Source organism: Phragmites australis, chromosome 2 (assembly GCF_958298935.1).
Source record: "Phragmites australis chromosome 2, lpPhrAust1.1, whole genome shotgun sequence".
NCBI classification, from domain to species: Eukaryota; Viridiplantae; Streptophyta; class Magnoliopsida; order Poales; family Poaceae; genus Phragmites; species Phragmites australis.
The window spans coordinates 36706718-36714738 of NC_084922.1; the positions used below are offsets into that span (position 1 = coordinate 36706718).

General features: G+C 40.3%; 1 non-coding gene across 1 annotated transcript; it reads right to left on the bottom strand.

The window, feature by feature from the left end:
* Positions 1-3084: 3084 nt before the first annotated feature.
* On the bottom strand, positions 3085-3155 carry TRNAG-CCC (transfer RNA glycine (anticodon CCC)). The gene has a single exon. It is a non-coding gene; the product is annotated as a tRNA-Gly (tRNA).
* Between the last annotated feature and the right edge of the window lie 4866 nt (positions 3156-8021).

The window sequence follows — 8021 nt, forward strand, 5'->3', positions numbered from 1 at the left end:
GCTACGAACATGAAAAACGACTTGATTGGGCACATATGCAAATGAAGATTGTTTATGCACTACGAGTTGTGAAACCGAACAACCTGTTCAGATTGTGACAGAGTGATCAGTATACCCCTTAAAAAATCTCTAAGGTGCGGTGCTGCAGGAACCTACTGCACCACGGCCCGGATGCCCACCACGTGGCCACAAAAACGATCTAAAAGCATGTGGACGAAGCCGAGCTAGATGTGTCCTCACGTGAGCCGAGCACCAGGCACCTGCGTGAGCCGAGCGAGCTATTCCGTGCGGGCCGTTCGTCTCTGTTTCCTCTCCGTGCGGGCGCCGCCGTCCCAAATAGAATAGGAAACTGTGAAACAAGATCGTCGGCCGTGCTCCTGAACGGCACAATGACAAGATCGCCGCTGCCATCAGCCGTCCTCGCCGAACAGTCTGATGCTACCGAGATCGCCGAGCAAGCCGACCCTGATGAGCAGCCCAATACCACTGAGATCGTCGAGCCGGCCGCCCCGACATCGTCGAGATTGCCAAACAGGCCGTCCCCGCTGGGCTGCCATCAGCCCAGGCTGCATGCGATGGCAACACCAGTGTCACCGTCACAGCCACTTGAATTCGAGTCCCGCCCAGGATCAATTCGTGTGTATACTATCTCTTTCTTTAACGAATTATTATGCTTCTGAATTCTGATCAGTTTTCAAAGCTAAACAAAAACGACTTATATGTTCACGTCAGCTGCTTCCCTGTGCACCAGGGTTCACAAATTCGATGAAAACCAGTCAAAAACCGCGAAATTCGGTCAATTCGGTGTAGTCTGGTTTTGTAATACGACCGAAATTCGTATTTGAATTCAAAAAATTCAAATCGGATTTGAGAAAAATAAAAAAAATCCATAAAAACTAGAGACAGTTCTTAGACTATTTGTGAAAAAAAGTTTTTAAAAAAATATAGTTTGCATCAGGAAATATGTGCTCAAACATTAATGAACTGAAAAAAAGAAGAAGAAAAAATTAAGATTAAATTGCACAAAATTACAAGCATTGTGCCATTTGTAACACAAAACTATAAGTATTGTGCCTAATAATACAAAATTACAAATATTGTGCACCAATTTCATATAAAACCTGATTTTTGTTATATCTACTATAGAAATTCACCGTTCATATATACTATTCACGGATAAAAAAAAGTATTCTTTTATTTCTCCAAAAATCCTAGAACTTTGTGTGTATGTTTTGTAATCCGTATGCAACCCATTTTAATTAGATTTATCGAATATCTAACTATAGGGCATATGCATAAGAGCACATTATATACTGACAAGGTATATACGAAGCATATTTGGCAGCTTCAGATATCACGGAACTGAATTAGTGGTACCTGATACACCCGAAATAAAGAAAGTACATACCGAGAGGGATTAGATTGGTTACCCAAACCAATACGATCTGTATTCAAAACAGGTATATCTACTTGGACGTCAAGTAAAATAACTCCCTATCAACTACGGCTAGATAGTAGTCGGTACCTCACCTCTATATAAGGCGGAAGGCTAGAGAGGAAGAGACAACCATAACAAGAACCAGACACGAATAAGGAATTAAGAGCAACACGGAAGGAAACAACAGAGGAGTTACTCGACGACTTGAGCCCTAAGATAGATTAGATCTAATCAACTCTTTGTAATAGTTTTAGCCACCTTATTTATACTCGAGATCATCAATACAAAACAGCAACATGCCCACATGTAGTAGGGTATTACTCCAATCGGAGGCCCAAAATTATATACATAATTTTGCCTCTCTTCATGATTAATCCCTACTTCCGAAGGTACCCAGTCAATTTACGGACATATTGTTGGGAGCTAATCTTCTACAGGATTCATCAAAAAGTGTGTGTAGAATTTAAACTAAAATTCTCCAAAAATACTACTTTTGTAACTTCTAATAATTGTTAGGGTCTCAAATAAAATCCTAAAAATCTGTGAAAATTCACTAACATTTTTCTTATATGATGCAATAATTTCTAAAATTATTTTTAGCCCTAGATTATATAGTGAAAAAAGTGAGTTCCTTCGTAATGCTCTATTTATATGTATTTTTTATTGCTTATAAAACAAATTTCATGAAATCGCAGACCTCCGCATTTCGGTCAAATGAATTTTTAAACCCTGCTATGCACTAGCTTTTCTTGCCAATAGTTCTTCCTAAACTAATTTGCATCATTTTAGCGGAATTGTCAAGCCATGTCAGTTTTAAAAATACCCAAAGACATAGGGCCAAGGAAACGCTAAACGAGGTAACCAGAACTAACAAGGGCCTAAGGAAACGCTAGACGAGGTTAACCATAGCTAACGAAATTGAGTCTATCAAGGGAAGAAAAGAGCTCCTATCAAATTTGCATCACAGAAGCGGTTCAATGAAGGTATGAGCTCACAATAGAACATTGCAACAAATGAGCAATGCGTCGGATGAAAAAAAATTGCGTGCTTTGATTGCAAAAGTTCACGGCTTCATCACATCACCCATCACGTTTTGAAGGAAACATTCAGAGCACCATGCACATTCAGACCCTGCAGCCGCATCCGCATCCTTGTCGGTGGGAAGACAGTCGAGGACGAAGTTTGCCAGGGTCAGGAGCGAGCCAGCCACGCCGAGCGGTAGCCGTGTGGGCCCTGGCAACGAGGCTGCCGAGGAAGAGCTTGGTGGCGGCCGTGGGGGAGGGGAGAGCAAGCAGGGCGCTTGGATTTGGGGTTGGCGGCGCTTGAATTGCTGTTCTGGCTGCGCACGGCTCAGGAAACTCTACTCGGCTCGGATTCGCTGGTGCTTGGCTTTGACACACGTGTACATGTGGCGGGCATCCGCACGGTGCTACGGGAGGGATTTGCATCACCGCTCCATACAATTTTTTTCCCTAACTCTTCTGAAGCATCCAGTGTACTGGTTTCATCCGGGAGAAACCTATCAAACCCGTGAAAACATTTGACAAGACAAAATCAGGGCAGCACTAAAAAAAATTTCAGCCTTCGTATGGCCTGGCATCAGGCAACGGCACAAACCATGTCAAAAAGTAAAATAAAACACGACCTGCGCATCCGGGGAATCGAACCCCGGTCAGTACCGTGGGAGGGTACTATGATACCACTACACCAGATGCGCTTGGTGCCTGTGTTACTTAAGATCATACAACTTAGTTAGTACAAACTTGCTCTGATATGCTCTTCAGTGCGAAGCTATGCTCACTTGTTGCAACTAGGAATCATGAAACAAAGCACGTGGGTTACGGTCATGAGAGTGATGATTTAGGCGAGGGTTCTAATTTCTAAGTCAGTACACAATATATATGCAACCCAGGATTCAGCTATGCTAGTCCCATGCTGAATCGCTTATTCATGACAACAATCTAATGAATAAGAATCACATGTAAGTGCCACCATCCTCGGTGCTTGTAATATCATGATACTAGAACTCGAGTGGGTCAACAATTCCTTGTACAGCCTACCAAACCAAAAATCATCTGCAAGTCATCACTCAGTGCTTGTAATATCATCTGCAGGTCAATAATTCCTTCCATATATTGGATAGGATGTGGCTTCAAAATTTTTGCCTAGCTGATGAAGCATTTTGGTTGTTAGTTTTTATAATAGACTTTTAGCTTCTTAGCACATATAAAAACTAAAAAAAATCAGTTAAAATCTGCTTCTCAGCTTTTAGCAGAGAAGGCCAAATGGGTCTTTCGGGCCTGCCCGGCACGGGCCCATCTATACACGGCCCGGCCCGATCGGCCCAGTTACAGTTAATGGACCGGGCCATGCCAGCCCACGTGCCGCCCCTCGGTCCATAGCACGACTCGTCATCCACCATGCTGTGTCGAGCCACCACGGTCACAATTGCGGCCCAGTGGCTCGGCTGGCCCGGAGGCACGGGCGGCCCGACGGAGGCACGGTGCAGGGGCAGCCCGGTGGCACGGCTGCACACCAACGGGCCGACAGGCACGGTGAAGGCACGGTCGGCCCGTCGGCACGGTTGGGCACGCCGGCCTGACAACACTTCGAAAATAGGAAAAAATAAAAATAATAGTTACAAAATTCTAAAAAATATAAAAATAAATAAAATAAGTTTTATTGATTGGTTGCCTCATTAAAAACATTTCTACTAGAGGGAAAAAAGAGTATAACATATGGCTATGCTTTGAAAATTAAATTATTTCATTAGAAATCCCAGAATTTTGCTTGCAATATTTAACATGCTTCCTCAAGTATCCCGTTCCATTTGTAGACCTGACACATAATTCATTGTTACATATATTACACTTAGCAAATCTTACTTGTTCCCCGTTAATTTCTCTAAAGATCTTCTCAAAATGCTGTCACACCCATGATCATACACGCGAGTTCTCGGTGTCTTGATCCATGAATGAAAAATTAAAAATATAGAAATAATAGAATTGATTTGTTGAAGTGGGCAAGTGGCTTTAGAGTTTGGATCAGTGGGAGTTTGGCATGGATGGATAGTGGCTATTTATAGGCCAAGATGAGAGGAGGGTGGCGGGTCCCGGGTCGCTTTTGAAAAGTAAAGAAAAATTATAAAAAAATCAAAAATAATAGGGAGACATAATTAATTCTAAAAATGAGCTTTATTGATAGGTTGCCTCATTAAAAATCTTTATAACAAAGTAAAAAAGAGTACAACCTACCTCAAAAAATTAAAAATTATACGTTCTCAAGCCTCAACAACATCTAGATACAAATTTTCGAATCAAGCTTCAAGCTCAGTGTTCTCTGCAGTGCGTTGCATTCGTGCTTCAGCTTGTTCCCAGTCTTTTACTATGATGAGTATTTCCGCTATCTCACTTGTGAGATTCATTCTTCTCTCTTCGATTATCCTTCTAGTAGGACTGAAGGAAGTCTCAAAAGAAACTGTAGATACGAGAATCATTAACAAGTCTCGTGCTAACAGTGAAAGCACTGGATAATTAATCTTGTGCTCATACCACTATTGTAGTATGCTGAAATTTTCTTGTTTATGGCTGATAACGTCGCTGTCGATAAAGATAGTAAGCTCCCCTCCGGTTATTGGAATTCCAACGCCCGTAGTCGTAGATGATCGTGACGAAGAGTCTAAACTTTTTGATGAAGAACCTCCATCAAATATTTTTCCCCACGTTGTTGGCTTCTTACTCGTTGTGGGTGCTAGTGGAGGTCATTGAAAGCGAACTCCAGCATACTTTGTTTTATATTTACTATAAACATCGAATAACTTAGAACGAATATTAGTATAATAAGTAGAATAATCATAGCCAAGAGCATCACCTAGAACTGTGAGAATTCTACACAAACCTGTAATTTTAGCTCTATGATCTAAAATAAAGGCAAATACATACAACAAAAGAATTTCTTTCCAATATTTTAAAAAATTAGATTTCATATGTGGTATCCAGTTCCTCAAAAAAAATCTGTAATATCCAGTACAATTCATATATTGTGCTTGCTGCCCTTTGTTTGATTAGCAACTAGCAATTCCATGTCCTTCCCATCTAATACAGTGACCTTATTTTGCGACCTGTTCAGTCAATGCTTGTCTGTATTACGTCAAGTGGTACCTCTGGAATTGACATCACTTCAGAAAAGCAGAAGACATCTTTTCATTTCAGTTTCATACTCATGTAGTCATATTTTGTAAATACTGAAAAACTAGTCTTGTCTAAACACGTACATCAAGACCAAAAACGTGGGTAACAAATATTGTTCATGCTTAACACAAGCATCTTCCTATGATGTCTCGACTCTGGAAGTTTGATATCCTTCAGCTATTTGACACTCCAATGAGCTAACATGCTTAAGGCTCCTTACCAGCCAGCCAAAGTGGTTTGGCAAATAGATAAATGTGATGTTGATGACTTTCAATTGCGTCAGGGAGTAGGTAATCAGAGAGGATCAAGTAATGGAAAGGTTAGATGTGTGATGTGAATGGCTTCTATAATAATAGTTCATTTATTTGGCCCTTCTTGAAGGTATATGTCCTGTGTACGGATGAAATTAGGGATATATACTTTCAAATTAAGATAGAAGATGGAAGTCAAAGTGTAACTTCAATCACCACACATTTGTGAATTACCACCATGTTGCACTTCATTTTCATATACAGCATACTCAAATAAATATTTTTTTTGTGAAAATATGATTTTTCATAAAGTTAAAACTCAGTTAAAAATGTAGCATATGTGTTCTAATAGTGCATAGCGAGTATATATGCTCTAAATTACTTCTAGAATAAGTTTCGCAAATTCTAGACAAAGTTTCTAGGCATGGCTGCATGTGCATATATTCCGGTGATCGATATGGTATTTCCTTCATTTTGGTTATTATTTAAATGAAGTGAATTTTCGCATAGAATTAAGTATAACGCCAAATGAAGTGAATCGAAAACCAAAGTTCATCATTTCAGTTGTAGTTTATAGGAAAAATACTTGACTTGGTACAAAACTCATCCTTATGATAACTTTAGATTTGAAAGTACGCTCTTTAAAACATTATAGTCCAATGTTCCTTTCCATGTTAATCTCTACCACTCTATATATTGTGAGAGCTTCATTTGTCGAAATGAGCTGGTTCTTGTTTTATTTACTTCATAACTCAGTACCCAATCTCTACACCAAATTTCATGCTCATTGGTTTATCTTTCATGTCAAGACCATCATTTTCTTACATTGCACCATTTCATTATTTTAGAGATTGACGAACCGGAGAGCTTTGATCAAGTGCATATGATTGAATCCGAGCTGGTCATTGATGAATAGTGTGATCAAGGCAAGCATCTATACATACTCAAACTATTATATTTATGTGTCTTTCAAATTGGAGAGCTATATGAAATTGTGTGATTCTTTCATTGTCAATCATTGTTAATTGTTATCATATCTTTGTTAATTGAAAAAATGGTTGTTTTTCTATAAGATTCAGACAAAATATGCTTCTTTTGGATTGTTGTAAAACAATAACTGATGGATGGGTGTGGACCATCGAAAAGATCGATGATATACTTGTATACCTAATAAAGATAGCTAACGAAAGCTCTGATCCGTGTTCGCGTAAGTGCTCCATAGATGCAAACCGGCTTGTACTTCACTTGACGAGGTAATAAGAAGCTTTCAGAGGCTTGTACTCCTCAGTGCCGAGCCCTAGTGGTCCCCAGAGTAGATACGCATCCACGTGGCTTCCAGGAGAAGCCTTAATCCATCACCCCGTGGATGATATCATAGAAAGCATACCATGCAAGCTTATCGCGCTAGTCTTGGGTGTTCGCACCACGGTGGCTAGTGGTCTAGCTGAACAATAGATGGATTGAACCCTCTTCAACGGTTGTTTGATATCACATGTATACGCTAGGGTACACGTGGATAGTGTAATACATAACTACTGTAAAAGCAATCTATATTACCTTAGAGAGGTGGGGGAAACGAGGCTCTCAAAAAATGTACGTCATTATGTCCTGTGGCGCAAGTGCAATATATTGTTTGGTGAAGACACAGACGAGTGTGATGATCAGTGAGTGGAGATGTTGAAGATTATCAAGACGAGGTTGTGACGTTCAGGCGCGAGTCTCCCGGTTGATTGCTTGCGGTGTTGTTAGGCCACCAATGCTTCTGTACCGTTGCAGATATCTTCATAAAAGATAATATATGCCAATTGTTGTAAGAGTTAATATTTATTCTATAAAAAGAATACTTTTGGTACTTTACCTATGACGTCCTTATATGTGTTGAACATTCTGGGCACACATAAGCTGTATTTGGTTTTATCCGTTAAAACCAGGTGTGACACCGTCTCCACAACTACCAAGAAGATCTCCAACCCCTTCGACACCATCGCCTATCCCGCTGTAGAAGCCGGTAGCACCTGCACAAGCTCAGAAGTCGATGTTATCTCAGAAATCAACTTCGTCATAGCAACGAGCAGCAGCTAAGAAGCGACAGTTAGCATCTAAGAAGCCGGCATCTCCTCTGCCTTATGATTTAACTGATGA